At 40.1% G+C, this 16,894-nt stretch overlaps 1 pseudogene across 1 annotated transcript; it reads left to right on the plus strand.

Moving 5' to 3' along the window:
• Positions 1-9,165: 9,165 nt before the first annotated feature.
• Positions 9,166-9,772, plus strand: LOC308430286 (ras-related protein Rab-1A-like; annotated as a pseudogene). The gene has a single exon. The product of its transcript is annotated as a ras-related protein Rab-1A-like (transcript).
• The last annotated feature ends 7,122 nt before the right edge of the window (positions 9,773-16,894 follow it).

The raw sequence follows: 16,894 nt of genomic DNA on the forward strand, positions 1-16,894 counted from the left end.
CGCCAGGCCATAGCTAGCAGGTGCCTCAGTATGGCAACATGGCCCTGCATTCTGGAAAAGACATCCATGAACCTGGAAATAGAATCACTGCCACAGCCCCCAGGAATTATTAGGGACCATTCAACACTCTGATTTGAGCCTGTGGGATCTGAAGATCTATAGGATTTCCGACTTACAGAAACCCACCGAATACAGTTTGCTGTTTTAAATGGTTCAAGTGTGACCGTTTTTTTGAGACATCAAGAAGATAGTCACATCTCTTACTTTCTATGTTTGATCTCCTGTGCTGACATTATCCACCTTATCCATGTTCTTAGTTCTCCCTTTCTAAAATCCAGGTAAGGAGAGAGAAAGAAAAGGCTATGTTACAGTCCCGTTCTGTTCTAAGGTGAGGTTTGAATGCTGTTAGCGGCTCATGGAGGACCCGTAGAACTTTGGAAAACATGATAGGAACCAAGTCTGTATCTGGAACTGTGGTAGCTCATGGGCCTTGTGTGTGTCTTTCATGTCATGGTCAGAAATTTGATTTTATTCCACCTGTATTAGAATTTAGAAGACAAGGCATGGGATGTGAAAGCAACTCGAAGGTCAAAGGCAGTGGACTCAAGGGTGAGAGACTGGGGTGGGGGGGTTGTGGCGAGGATGCTGAGAAGACCCTCATATGTGTTACACTGAAGGTGTGCCTCACAGAGAAGGCTTTCTGTACACGAAGCAGTATGGTTATTGATTCTTATCTTTCCTGGATAGTTTGGTCACCCCAGGCTTCCCAGGCTATCTCTTGTTGCTAACTTGATAAATAACATGTCACTTCTTGTCACACTATATGGTGCCACTCAAGTGAGGACATACTCCCCACCGTTCTGATGCAGACCTTCTATGACTGGCTCCACACGTGTGCTTTCCTCTGAGTTCTAAACAGTGATTCTCATTCCCACGATGATTCTCAATTCTAAAACAAAAAGGCTCATGGAACACAGACAGCTTCACAGTGATGAGAGAGCTCTATGCAGAGAACACTAGGAATCGCGTTGTCCACATGGCCTGAAGTTTGGCAGTGTGTGCTAAGGCTTTTCACCATTGCAGGGATCTTAGAACTTATAGATTGAATGAAACAGGCTTATCTGTTTCATAGCAGGAGGCATTCATTCCTCCCTGGGTGTACTCTTGGCTTGTCTTTATTTTCCTGCATACTTGATTCTGAAAACTCGAGGTCTGCAGAGTGCTTTCAGTTGTCCTGGGGTCTTGGAAGGACTGCATTATTAAATGAACGAACAAACTGAAATTTGGACAATGAACTACTTCGCCTTAGAGGGCCAGGCTGTCCTGCATCTCAGAGGAGCTCCAGCAAGCACTTGGACGCTTGCTTTTCACGTGTATAGAAGAGAGTGATGCTTTCATATTGATTTTATCTGAACATAATACCCACAGGCTTGGGTATTTACTAGAAATGTCCAGAAATGTCAGAGTGTATTTATTGGAAAGAATTTCTATACAGAAGAACTGATCAATGAGCTGTAGTTAGGCTGGGGGTCCTCCAAAATAACTGTTAAATCTCTTGATACTGTTTATCTAAAATTCTATGTGGAATGAGTTAGATAAAGAGCTTAGACATTTGTTTATAAATTAAATATACAATTGATATTTGACTTTCTTACCCATTTAGTTTTAGAGAAAGTATAATATGTAATTTAAGGTCGCAGTCATTTTTCTGAAACTGCATCTGAATTTTAGTATGAGGTATAAAGGAAAAATTACGAGCAAAACTCAATAGCAAGTGAAATGTATGAATTCTTCATTGTTTATTATATCTAGATTGAGCTTAAGGATTAGTGTTGTAATTGATTATAATTAAGGATTATCACCTCCAAATCAACTCTCCAATATTGCAACCAGAATAAATTTTAGGGTAAAAATGTGTAATTCCGGAAATATTGCTTTTAAAACATTGCATCTCTAATCAGTGAAACTTAATAACACCTGTATTAATCAGGAACTAATAAGATAAAAATTGCTTCCTCTGTAGACGCAGAAGAAAATACTTCATTTGCATTACCGTTTTTAGAGGGAGAATCACTCTCGGTTGTTAATGAATTCCTGGAGGGTATATGAAAGGAGAGATAATATTTCTGTCTAAGGATCAGAGACAATTCACAGGAAAGTGTGCCTGCGGTATTTAAGAGGACAATGCTGTTGCTTGTTGCTTAAGAGGCACGATTCTCACAACCCCCTCACAATTCAATGTTAATTGTTGCCAAATATTCACATGAAACAAGGGAAAGGGGCGGTCTCTTTAGGAGCCACTGACCTCACGGTAGTTTGATAATGAAACGGGAGGAACTTACTCATATTTCTTCTAGTTCTCGGTAGACCATCAAGGTTTATTCTTACCATGGTTAGCAGTGGCTCCTAGACTCATTGGCATGGGACAGACGTCTCCGAGGAGACAGGTAACACAGGAAGTGGTGGCTTGCAGACTTTCCTAAGGAATGAACAGTGAGCATTTATTTACTTGTTCTTAGAACCATGCTTTGGAGTAGTCAAATTTCTCAAAAATGAAAAACTCTCTCTCTCTCTCTCTCTCTCTCTCTCTCTCTCTCTCTCTCTCTCTCTCTCTGTGTGTGTGTGTGTGTGTGTGTGTGTGTGTGTGGTGGGGAGCCCACAGAAATGTCCAGAAAAATATAGAAAAATGTTTATCATAAAAAGTTGATTTGTAACTTTGGGGTGAGAATTCCTACACAGTCTGCCAGCTGGAGACCCTAAGGACCCAGCAGTATGTAATTTTGGTTTAAGTCCAGAGATTTATAAAACAGGAGGCCCATTGTCCCAGCTTCCACCCACCTTGGTACCAGATGAGCTGTGTGATGCGCACTCACACTGGGGAACATCCTAGCTGTTCACCCCCCTCAGAGATATTCTGGGAAACAGTGTTTCCCCAGCTCTCAGTGTATCTCTGGCTTAGTCGTGCAGATACACAAAATGAATCCTGCCCACCACATGTGTGAGGTTAGTTCTGTGCTTTGTGACTGCTGTATTCCAAACACCTGTATGAGTTGATGGGAAGGTGCTTTGCTACTTTTAGTAAAACAAATCTCTCTGGAAGACAAGTGATGTTGGGGTAAATCTCCAACCCCAATAAACCCATTCAAGGAAAATGAAACTTCGTTGCAGTGAATCTCCAACCACAGTAAGATCAAGCAAGGGAAGGGCACCTTGGTTGTATGTTTATAAACTGCAGGCCTATATTGGGCAGCTCGGCCTCTACACCACTTTCTTCCCCAGCTATGAAGTCTCTTCTATTTGTAATTTCTCCAGGCCATGTGCTCCTGCTCCGTCTTCCTTCCAACAATTCTCCCTCTGTTCTCTTCTGTTCATCTTCTCCTCCAACTCCTCCTCCTCCTTTCTCTTTCTGTGTTACCCAGAAAACCTGACTCCTCATTTCAGCCCAGCAATTAGCTATTTGTCATCATTTTTAGCCAATCAGATAATTAAGGGAAATTCCTCTACAACTGAAAACATGACCACATTTTCTGAATCTTTTAATATTTGTAATTATCTTTCTTTTGGGAAGTGGCAATTTAGTTTGACATTGTTTCTTACTCTCAAGCTTCAGGATATAAGACTAATCCGAGTTTACGTAAGTAAATTTGTAAGTACATAATACATCCATTTTATAATGTCATCGAGGAAACATGACCACATTTTCTGAATCTTTTAATATTTGTAATTATCTGTCTTTTGGGAAGTGGCAATTTAGTTAGACATTGTTTCTTACTCTCAAGCTTCAGGATATAAGACTAATCCGAGTTTACATAAGTAAATTTGTAAGTACATAATACATCCATTTTATAATGTCATCGAGGAAACATGACCACATTTTCTGAATCTTTTAATATTTGTAATTATCTGTCTTTTGGGAAGTGGCAATTTAGTTTGACATTGTTTCTTACTCTCAAGCTTCAGGATATAAGACTAATCCGAGTTTACATAAGTAAATTTGTAAGTACATAATACATCCATTTTATAATGTCATTGAGGAAACAGTAGAGGGAAAGGGGATGGTCTCATCCTGGGTTTGATCCCTAGAATCCATGGTAGGAGGGGAAAAGCAACTTTGGAAAGTTGTTCTGTTTTCTGATCATGATGTGCATGGTTGTATACACATGCACACGTGCGCGCACACACACATGCCCATACATACATACACATGAACACATAAATAAAATGAAAACAAACTATTTTGAAAAGTTCAAAGAAACTTGTTTTAATCATGGGCTATTTAAGCTTTTTATAAGGTAAACCCAATTTTAAATAATTAAAAAATTTAATATAATTTAAAGAAATGTAATACTATAAATTAAAAAAAAAACATTAACCATCTACTTTTTCTTCTTTTTAAAGATTTATTTATTCATTTTATGTTGAGTACACTGTAGCTGCTTTCAGACAGACCAGAAGAGGGTATGTGATTCCATTACAGATGGTTGTGAGCCACCCTGCGATTGCTGGGAATCGAACTCAGGACCTTTTTAGTGCTCTGAACCAACGAGCCACCTCTCAAGCCCAGCTATATACTTTTCTAATGATGGTCATAATAAAGCAACGTTATTTGATGGTGGATAAATAATGCTTGTCTTTTTAATAGGGCTATCCAGTTAGTCATAAAGTATTATTTTAAGTGATATCAGAAACAGCTACGTGTAGTTTGCGTTAATGAAACCCATCATTCTGAACCTAAGATTTGAGGCACTAAGTGTGCTGAGCTGGAGATCTCATTGACAGTGATTTGGTAGACTGAGGTTCTGAGTGACTCCCATCATCTTCTCCCCCCCTTTCTTCTCTCTTCTTCTCTCTTTCTCTCTTTTTCTTTTTTTTTTTTATTTTATTTTATAAATTTATTTTTATTTACTAGAAACTTATATGGTCTTACTTTATATGATTAGTTACTTTACTACAGTTTTTAATATAAAACTTTAGAACCACTGGAATGTGGAAACAAAAAATCCAGGTTGAAGAAAAGTTAAAATTAAATTGCTTATTCATTTTGTCGGTAACTTTAATTGAAAAAAATCATATATACTTTTGAACACCAGATGGCAGTAAAAGCCTATGATGATAAATGTATTATTCATCAAGCAGTAGTGATAATTTTATGAACCTCATAATGATTTCTTTGGTACGTGTTTTTATACATGTCAAATTATTTAACCTTTTCCTATCCATGCTATGTTCAAATAGGTAACAAGATCCAACTTTAGAAAATCTCAGCTCATAATTGGGTATTAACTGAAGTGCTAATATTGTGGCCTATAGAGACTGCATTTGACTTTTCTTCCTCCTCACACAAAGCTACTCTCCTCTGAGTTCCTGCAGAAGAAATATCCCATCAATTGGAGTAATGAGCAGATATTAGCTATTTGACAGTTAGAGGTTTACTGCTGTGAACAGACACCATGACCAAGGCAACCTTGTAAGGACAATATTTAACTGGCGCTGGCTCACAGGTTCAGAGGTTCCATCCATTATCATCAAGATGAGAACATGGCAGCATCCAGGCAGGCATGATGCAGGAGGGGCCGAGAATTCTGCATCTGCATTTGAAGGCTGCTAGAAGAAGACTGATCCCCACATGGTTGGGAGGAGGTCTCATTGCCCACTCCACAGTGACACACTTCCTCCAACCAGGCCACATATCCTAACAGTTCCACTCCCTGGGGCCAACCATATAGTCACTAGTCATTAGGCACCACTCAAACTCACCTTGGGAAAATATTTGAATTTTTAACAGATAATTCTTCCTTTAACAAAGACAGCATAAAACTTATATCAGTGGCAGAGAATAACAGTGACAAATTGATCATCATTCTAAGTAAAACTTAAAATTAGTTACTGCCAAGGATCACTTGAAATGGCCTGGAACATTTGCAATCTATAGATTTACCTGAACTTGTCAATGAGGTGAACAATTTACTAATCATTAACAATGTTTCTCTAAGCTAAAAGAAATGTTCTTTTCTATCAGCAACAGATTTTGATCAGTTCAGAGGAAGGCTGAGTTAAATTCCTTGTCCTGTGGAGACCTGTGTTAGGATGCCAGGGATTCAATCCAAGCACTGAGAAATAGTTTGTGGTTTTTGTAAATTTTTTTTTTCAGTATTCATCTGATTGTATTTGACTTAGCCTTGATTTTCTTTATTTCTTCTCTCCTTCCAAATTTGAATGCATCTTTTCAAGTTGGTTTCCTTTTCTTTGTAAGGCAGGATCTCACTCTATAGCTCTGGCCTGGAGCTGTCCATGTAGAGGACAAACAAGATCCAGGCCTAGGTCCATTCTTTTTTTTTTTTTTTTTTTTAAACGACTTTATTTTACAAAACAAGGATAAATGTACAGATTTTAAACATTTTTTGCTTAAAATTATACATTTTTGTCAGTACTGTTTTTTCAGACACTGAGATAATTTTTACATAAAACCATGTGAATATATTTTTTTAGTCAGTACTTGATTTTTTTCAAGGGCTTGACAGTATGCATTGAAAACCTAATAGTTACAATAAGCGTAGAGTACCTGCAAAACAAAACGCAACATGGAAATAGTCAAAGTCTTCTTGTTTTGTAAATATATGTATATTTTTTTGTTTTCTTTATTTCTTGGACTTCATACAGTCTGTGAGTTGTTTCTGGGGGAAGGTCCATTCTTTATAGCATGGGATTACAGGCATGTATCGCCATGAGCATCCCAGATAACTTTCCTTTAACAGGGCATAAAACAAAATAAAACATAATAAAACAAAATTCCTTATAAAGTTCTACCCATCACAACTGCTAAGTCCTACTAAGTATTATTTCTGTTTAACTTTCTTGCTTTCTGCAGTAAGCCATCTATTTTACTTTCTTATGAAAAAATTACTTATTTTATCCCCATAGCTTTTGCTGTTTTGTTACAAAGAACTGGCTTTGTTATTGTTGTTGTTGTTTCTGGTCTCTGTTTTGAAGCTCATTCTGTATCGTTTTTTCTTTTAACTTTTTGTTGATACATTGTAACTTTTTGTCGACAAATTGTAACTTTTTGTTGACACATTGTAACTTTTGTTGACACATTGTAACTTTTTGTTGATACATTGTAACTTTTTCTTGATACATTGTGACTTTCACCTCATGCTCCCCACTCCCACTCGTCTCCCCATCCCTTCAGGTCTGCACCCTACCCTTGCAACCTCTTACCCCCAAAGAAAAGGAAAAATAAAATTCGAAAAATAAATAAAAATAAAATAAAAACAAAACATGTCACAGTGCAAGCTGTGTCATATCCAAATGTGTCACATAGTGTACCTTTTTGTCCAAATAGCTTTTCTTGCAAATGTTTACTGCAGTGAGTCATTGCTTTGGTTCAAGGATTCTGCTACACTATTAATACTGGACCCTCACCAGGGCTCCTCTCAGATAGCCTGTTGTTGCCCTGTGTCATGGACATCCTACAGCTTTGGATCTCTGGGACCAGCCCCTTCACACCCTCCAACAGTTCATGGATGGGGATGTGTTAGAGTGGGTCAACTCAAAGCCTGGGCTTGTGTGGTTTTCCTTTGTCTGTGCCACTGGGGCCAGCTCTCGTGCTTTGCTCAGGGGTGGGGCCCTGTCACCAGCCTTCTGTAGGTATGTGTGGGGGAGGGGAGTCATCTTTCTGCATCCATGCTGTGGCTCAGTAGACAAAGAGGAGAGCCAGTTCTCCTGAAGTCACGTTATCAGGGCCAGATCTCACACACACCACCAGAACCATCTCTTCCAAGCTGCCTAGGCAAGGGGCAGAGCCAGCTCAGCATAGTTCTTGGATATCAATAAGGCCTCAGATGGCAGCCCAGGACAACTGTTTCAGTGGCCCCCATGACAGCATAGGCCACTCAGATCAGTTTGCCCTTCCAATCCCCAGCCTGTGTCAGTGTGGCCTAGACATCCCCATGGCCTCAGGTGGTTGCACAGGCTCCTCATATTCATCCGTTCTTCACTATTGTAGCTTCTAGCTCCACCTTTCTTCACAGAGCACAAACCACTGAGCTTCACTCCCTCTCCGTTCTATCCACAGTGTATTCCATCTCTCTCATCTCTCCATTACATATTTGCCCATTGCAGTGGTAATGGCTACAGGGCCTGGGCAGGTATCTGTGTGTCTCTTTTCCAAACGCCATGCGGTTTTTCTGTGTTCTGAGTGAATTCAAGCAACCTGGTAAGTTTGAAGTTTTGGATACTTGTGTTTCTACCTCCCTAGTGCTGAAATTACTTGTGCCACCAGCATCAGCTTTCTGTCGGATGGGCTAGTTTGAGACACACTGATGTTAGTTTTACAAAGGTCTGGTACAATTAAGCAGTGACTGCAGCTAGCCTGGCTGCTCTTCTGAATTTGGGAAGAATTGGTTCGGTTTCAACCTCATTACTTGCCTTGTATCTACTTATCTGTTTTTGTTGTTGATATTCTCTTAGTTTAATCTTGGGAGATTGTATAGCCACAAACCGATCCATTTCTTCTAGATCTTTCTAGCCTATAAGGTACGGGTTTTCAAAGTATGATCCTAATGATCTCCTGAACTTCATTGGCGTTTGTTACAAAGTCTCTGTGCACCTTTAAAATTTAGATGGTACTTTTACTGATGTGTACGTGTGTTTGTGTGTGTGTGTGTGAGTGTGTGTGTGTGAGTGTGTGTAAGTGTGTGTGTGAGTGTGTGAGTGTGTGTGTGTGAGTGTGTGTGTGAGTGTGAGTGTGTGTGTGTGTGTGTGTGTGTGTGGTACTCATGTGGTAAGAAATGAGAGTGGAAGTAAGTGGACAACGTGTGTACCCATTCTCTCCTGACCTCAAGCCATCAGACACAGTAGTAGGTATCATTACTCACTGAGCCATCTTGCTGGCCTAGTCTTGCTCATCCTTACAAAGCACCATCACATTGATTGACTGATATCCCCATTGATTTTTATTACTGCCTTCATCAGCTGATTTGAAGTTTGCCTGTTTTTTGTTTTCTTGAGGGCTGGAGGTGGATCATTACCTTATGTATTTAAATTTTTCTGGGGTGGAGGCAGTCACTGACTGTCGGAGTGGGGTCAGTGTTTGCTACAGGAATAGCTTAGCTCATTCGCGGCTGCATCAGCAGGGGCGGCGGCAGCTGGAGGGACATACCCGGCATGAATCCCGAATACGATTGTTTAAGTTCCTTCCGACTGGCGAATCTGGGGTTGGAAAGTTTTGCCTTCTTACGTTTGCGGGGGACACGTACACGGAAAACTACATCAGTGCAATTGGTGTGGATTTCAAGATACGAACTATAGAGTCAGACGGGAAAACCGTTAAGCTTCAGATATGGGACACGGCAGGCCAGGAAAGATTCAAACTATCACCTCCAGTTATGACGGAGGAGCCCATGGCGTCATAGTTGTGTGTGACGTGACAGATCAGGAATCCTTCAATAACGTTAAACAGTGGCTGCTGGAGACAGATCGCTATGCCAGTGCAATTGTCAACAGGTTGTTGGTAGGGGACAAAAGTGACGTGACCACAAAGAAAGTAGTGGAATACACAACCACAAAAGAATTTGCAGATTCCCCTGGAATTCCATTTTTGGAAACCAGTGCTAAGAACGCAACGGATTTAGAACAGTCTTTCATGATGGTGGCAGCGGAGACTAAAAAGCGAATGTATCCTGGAGCAATGGCTGGTGGTGCAGAGAAGTCCAATGTTAAAATCCAGAGGCTGCTGCTAAAACCTGCCTCCCTTCTTTTCTTACAGCAGTGAATTCAAAATCTGGACGCAAGTGAAAAAGCAAATTGCCTGAATCATACCGTGTGTAGCTGCACCACAATAGCTTCTTACTGACTTTTTTTTTTTTAATTCTCTTGACTCAAGACAGCTAACTTCATTTTCAGACCTGTTTTAAACCTTTGTGTCCTGGTGTATAATATAATGTGTGTAATCCTTGTTGCTTTCCTGATACCAGATCATTTCCCATGGTTGGTTAGCATATGTTTTGTTTTGATGTTTTTGTTGGCATGTTTAGACGTTGGGTTGCGTCTTCTGAAGATGAAGTTCAGCCATTTTGTATCGAACAGCAGAGCCGGTGTCAGCCAGTTTTCGTGCATAAAGTTAGTGAGACGTCATATGTAAGATCTGATTTGCTAGTTCTTCCTGGTAGAGTTGCAGATGGAAAGATTACACTATCTGGTTAGTTGTTTCTTTATACTCTGCATATAATTTGTGACTGCAGAATATTGTAATTTGTTGCACACCATGTAACAAAACTGAAGATGTGTTTAATTAATATTGCGCTTATTGGGAGTAAAAACATTTTTTTGATTATTTTCATCATATTCATCACAACTTCTCTCAACTCCTTTCAGGTCTGCCCCTGCAGCCCTACCACCCTGACCTCTTCCCCCCACCCTAAGATTTAATAACCCTTCTACCGAGCTTTGTGCTGCTCCCATACTTCGAGGTGTGGAGCCATCCACGGGAGCATGTCAACTTAAGAGCCACAATCTTAAAGAAAACCAACCTTTTCTGCCCTGGGAAGCTATCAACTGTCAAAAGCTTCTCAGTAACGGGCAAGAGCTTGTGAATTCCTTCCCATTCCAGGTTAGAGGGCTGACTGGCTTGGTCTTATACCGGCGACGATGGCTGCTATGAGTTCATGAGCATTCAGTCATTTCTGGTCTCCTCTGCTATGGCTGCAGCTGCTGCTGCTGCTGTTTCTCCTTCTTCTTCCTCCTCTTCCTTCTCACTCTCTTCCTTCTCCTTCTGCCTAATTCTTCTCTCATATAATACATCCTGACCATAGTTTCCCTCCCTTCACTCCTTCCATCCTCCCATCTCCTACCTCCCCTCTCCCCAAGAGCCACTCCATCGCTATTTCCCCTTAGAAACGAGCAGGCTCCCTAGGGATATCAGCTGAACATGGCCTAACAAGTTACAATAAGACCAGGCACAAACCCTCATACATGGGCTGCTCAAGGCAACCCAGTAGGAGGAAAAGGTTCTCAAGGGCAGACCAAAGACTCAGAAAAACCCCTGTTCCTCACAAATAATACTTAGTTTCTTTCATCCTATCTAATCGAAATATTTTGAGTCCTACAAAAATCACTGAGCTACATAAACCATAGCATATATGCAGAGGACCCAAACTAGACCCTTGTAGGCTCTGTGATTATCTGTTCAGTGTCTATGAGCCTCTATGAACCTGGCTTAGTTCATTCTGTGGGCTGTGTTCTCATGGTGTTCTCAATCCCTGTGGCTCCTACCTACAATTCTTCCTTGGGGTTCCTTGGGCTCCAAGGGGAACAGACCCAATAAAGATCTTCAATGTGGGTTATGTCTTTGTCTAAAGTGTGACTGTGGCTCTCTGTATCTGCTTACATCTGTTGCCAGAGGAAGTCCCTCTGATGATGATTCGGCTAGGTACCAATCTGTGAGTATAGTAGTAGAATACCATTTGAAATCATTTTATTGATTTTTTTTCTTATCCTGGTGTCTGGGCTATCCAGCCTCTGACTTATGGTTATCCAGGTAGTGTTAGGCATAGACTTTATTTTGCTGTGTGGGCCTAAATTAGAGCAGTCATTGGTTGGCCTTTTCTACAAGTCCCGTGCTTCCATTGCTCCTATACACCTGGCAGGCAGAATAGAATATAGGTCACTCTATTTTTTTTTTGTGACTGGATTGGTGTCCCAGTCCCACCACTAGAACTTACCTTGTTACAGAAGATGGCCAGTTCAGGTTCTGTGTCCTCCATTATTAGGAGTCCTTCCTAGGGTCATCATCTATGGAATCCTGGGGTTTATATTGCACTAGGTTTCCACATTGCTCTCCCAAATATTCCCTAGTTCCAGTCATCTCTCCCCATCCTCCTCCTTACCTAATTCTCCCTGTTCCCATTTCCATTTACCCTCAATCCACCCACAAAATCTGTACTATATGCCCTTCCTAGAAATATCCAACTGTCCCCTTAGGGCCCTGCTTGTTTCTTAGCCTATCTGGGTCTATGGATAATAGCATGGCTAATATCCACGTATAAGTGAATACATACCATGCTTGTCTTGCTGGTTCTGGGTTGCCTCAGGTTCATTTTTTCTAGTTCCATCCATTTGCCTGCAGATTTTATGATGACATGTTTTTCCCCTAACAACTGAGTGTTACTCCATTGTGCAAATATACCACATTTCCTTTATTAATTCTTTGGTTGAGGACATCTCAGTTGTCCTCAGTTTCTGGCTTTTATGACTGAAGAAGCTGCTATTAACATAGCTGAGTGAGTATCTCTATAGAAGGATGGAGCATCTTTTGGGTCTAAGCCCAGGAGTCTACCACTGACTCTTAAGGTCTTCCCAGGCTCTCTGTTTTATGATGGTCCCTGAACATTGAGGAGGTGTGATACAGATGTCCTATGTGTGAAGCACTGTCCCATCATTTCTCATCTGTAATTGTGGATGTTGACCCATCGTGGGTTTTTGCCCTAACAAGCATCTATAGCACGAAGAAACTTCTCTGGTTAGGGCTCAGAGCTGTACTCAACTGCACATCTAAAGGTCAGTTTGATACCATGTGCAGTTGGCAAAATGCCAGTGTCAGGTCCAGCTTAGTGTGTGCGGGCTCACAACTGTAGGTTCTTTTCACCCTCTAAGTCTGTGTTCTTTGTCAATGAGTTGTCTTTCTTTTATAGGCAACAAGTAGATGGTTTCTTCTTAAAAAAATAATTGAATGCAGGCAGTAAATAAACTAATTACCTTCCCCAAGATGCACATGCCTTAAACCCTGAAGCCTGTGGATATGTTATCCTCCACAGCAAGAGGAACTATGGCTATCGGAAAGCATCTTGATGGGAATGTTTCCCTGGATGATTGAAGGTCATCGGAAGGAGGGACAGGAGAGAGCAGCAGGATCAGAGTCAGAAGCATGGCCATGACTGTCCACTTCTGAATCACGGAATGGCTTGGGGAATTTGAGGTTTTTTAAAGCAATAAGATATAACAATTTGTTATTATCACAGCAAGAAATGAGCACATTAATTTATACCTAAAATTAAAATATGAGGACCATATCAACTTCTATACTTTTAAATTTTTCCTTGCATATAACTCATCAATTAAAGCAGGAATGAATAAAATTTATGATCATGTAAATAACACGTAATGCATATATGAGATTGTTGACTCCTCTGGAAAAAAATGTAACAAAACTTAAGCAGAAAAAAAACCTTTGTTTTGCCTTTTATTTATGAAATAGAAATTGCTGGTACCTACTTGTTGAAAATAGAAATGAGGTAATATATTTTATAGGCACACTGGAAAGTGGTGAGGGATTAATTTAATTTTTTTAGGCTTCTCCTATAAATAGACTCACCTGAACAAATGACATTTTGTGATGTTATTCAGTCATGCCTTTCAGAATGAGCGACTCTGGCAACAATGGCATAGCAAGGCCTGGCCCACTGTGACCGTGCTTCTCTGGATTTTAGCTTAACCTTGCTCTCCATGCTTCAGTTTCAAATGTCAACCAAGACCAAAGAGGAAAGCTGAAAAGAAGGCGGGAACACTGTATCACAAGTGCCTTTTTTTTCTTCAGAGTAGACCACAGGAACAACACAGAGAACCTTTATTTCCCGTCATTTCCCCCTGAACTTAGAGGAAGCCGTGTTGGGGAGAGAGAGAGAACCACAATGAAGCTAGGCAGGATCTTCGCCTAATACTTGTTCTTTGCCCAACAGCTATCCTTTTCCTGTCTCACGTGATGCCCTCATGGGAGGGAGGCTGAAGGATGAGAGTAGGTGGATAGAGGAAAAGATGTTCCCAGGACTGCAGGATTGAGATACAAAAGGTGTGAAGTTGGGATCTACCACTTAGATTTGCTGATTACCTAAGATATCATGTGACACATCAGGTATTCAGTAGCGATTTTCTGCACTAAGAGAGTGTTGGGAAACAGAAAAAAAATAGAAGGGACATTTCTGAACTCCAGAGTACATGCATCATCACACACAAAATATGAAGTATATAAAAATATAACGTATAGTCAAATCAGTTTAATCTTTTGAACTATAGTACATATTCCAGTTAGCTAGATTTTCAGTTTCTATATGAATAGTAACGACAAATTTCTTTTTATTTTAAACTACTAGACATACGCTATTGTCAACCTTAATGAATCCTACTGTATAGTTTATTTATTTAAATATTCATTAAAAAATTTATACATGTATACAGTTCTTTCTTTGTGTGTGAGATTTTTTTTTTGTCTATGTCTTTTACTTTTTCCGTTCTTTCCTTTTTAGAGAGGTTTTCTGTGTAGTCCTGGCTGTCCGCGACGCGCTCTGCAGTTGAGGCTGCCCTCACAGAGATCCACATGGCTCGGTATGCACAGCCATGCCTGGGCTTTATTTATTTATTTATTTTTGTGTTTTACATTGTCTTTTTAAAAGTTGGATATTTTCTGTATTTACATTTCCGATATGATCCCCTCTCCCCCCGCGGCCCTACCCTCTTCCCCACCCCTTGGTTTCATGAAGGTGCTCACTCTCCCAACTACACTCGCCACCTCAGTGCCTTGGCATTCCCCTAGTCTGGGAAAACATGCATTCACAGATCAAAGGCCTCTTTTCCCATTGATGCCAGACAATATCATCCTCTGCTACATATGCAACTGGAGCCATGGGTCTCTCCACGGGTAGTCATTTGTTGGTGTTTTAGTCCCTGAGAGCTCTGGAGGGTTTGATTGATTGATAATGTTGTTCTTCCTGTGGAGTTGCAAACCATTTCAGCTCCTTCAGTCCTACCTTCATTGGGGTCCTAGTGCTTAGTCTGACGGTCAGCTGCAAGTATCCTCCTCTGTATCAGTATGGCTCTGGCAGAGCCTCTGAGGAGGCATTCATACCTTGTTCCTGCCAGTAAGCACTACTTAGCATCAACAATAGCACTTGGGATTAGTGGCTGCATATGGGATGGATCCCCAGGTGAGTCAGTCTCTGGATGATCTTTTCTCCATTTCCTGCTCCTCTATTTGTCCTCTTATTTCCTCCCATGAGCGTTTTGGTCTCCCTTCTAAGAAGAACTGAAGCATCTACCTTCTGGCCGTCCTTTTCTTTCAGCTTTGTAAGTTCAGTGAATTGTTTCTTGGGTATTCTGAGCTTTTTTTTTTTTTTTTTTTTGGCTAGTATCTGCTTGTAAGTGAATACATACCACGAGTTTTCTTTTGTAATTGGGTTACCTCACTCAGGATGATAGCTTCAGGTTCCATCCATTTGCTAGGAATTTCATGAAGCCATTGTTTCTAATATCTGAGTAGTACTCCATTGTGTATATGTAACACAATTTCTGTATCCATTCCTCTGTTGAATGACATCTGGGTTGTTTCCAGCTTCTGGCTATTATAAATAAGGCTGCTATGAACATGGTGGAGCATGTGTCCTTGTTATATGTTGGAGCTTCTTTCGGGTATATGCCCAAGAGTGGTATTCTCAGGTAGCACTATGTCCAATTTTCTTTCTTTCTTTTTTAATATGAAGCTAAAATTAATTTTATTTAATTTTATTTCTTTTAAACTTTATTTTAAAAAACAAAGATAAAAGAAAAAAATTTAAACATTTTTGCATAAATATATATAAATACATTTTTGTCAGTGCTTGGCTTTTTTTTTTCTTTTTTTTAAGGTTTGATACTCTGCATTAAGGTCTTACTAGTTACAATGTGCCAAAAGTACATGTAAAACAGGATATAACCCAAAATTAGTCAACGTTTTCTTGGTGTGTAAGGATTGAGCATAATGGTTTTTTTTTGTTTTGTTTTTCTTATTTTGTTTTGTTTTTTTTTTTTTTTTTTGAACTTCACACAGTCTGTGAGTTGTTTCTGGGGCAGTCCAAGCCTCTGGGGTTAGCATCCCACTATCAGTGACTGCATATTATGTCTGTTCTTTTGTGACTAGATTATCTTACTCAGGATGATATTCTCTAGATGCAACCATTTTCTTAAGAATTTGGTTAAGTCATTGTTTCTGATGGCTGAGTAGTATTCCATTGTGTAAATGTACCACAATTTTTGTATCCATTCATCTACTGAAGGGCATCTGGTTTCTTTCCAGCTTCTGGCTATTATAAATAGAGCTGCTATGAACATTGTGGTGCATGTATCTTTGTTGTATATTGGAGTGTCTCTGGGGTATATGCCCAGAAGTGGAATAGCTAGATCTTCAGGTATGTCCAGTTTTCAAAGGAATCGCCAGTATGTCCAATTTTCTAAGGAACCACCAGACTGATTTCCAGAGTAGTTGTACCAGCTTGCAACCTCACCAACAATGGAGGAATGTTCCTCTTTCTCCACATCCTTGCCAGCGTCTGCTGTCACCTGAGTTTTTGATCTTAGCCATTCTGACTGGTGTGAGGTGGAATCTAAGGGTTGTTTTGATTTGCATTTCCGTGATGACTAGGGATGTTGAGTATTTCTGTAGGTGCTTCTCAGCCATTCAGTATTTTTCAGTTGAGAATTGTTTGTTCAGCTCTGTACCCCATTTTTTTAATAGGATTATTTGATTCTCTAGAGTGGAACTTCTTGAGTCCTTTGTATATATTGCATACTAGCCCTCTATCAGTTGTAGGATTGGGAAAGGTAATTTCCCAATGTGTTAGTTGCCGTTTTTTGTCCTTTTGACAGTGTACTTAGCCTTACAGAAGCTTTGCAATTTCATGAGATACCATCTACTGATTCTTGATCTTAGAGCATAAGCCACTGGTGTTCTGTTCAGGAAAATTTCCCCTGTACTTATGTGTTCTAAGTTCTTCTCCACTTTTTGTTCTATTAGTTTCAGTGTATCTGGTTTTATGTGGAGGTCTTTAATCCACTTGGACTTTAGCTTTGTACAAAGAAATAAGAATGGATC

Source organism: Micromys minutus, assembly GCF_963924665.1.
Source record: "Micromys minutus genome assembly, chromosome: 15".
Classification (NCBI taxonomy): Eukaryota; Metazoa; Chordata; class Mammalia; order Rodentia; family Muridae; genus Micromys; species Micromys minutus.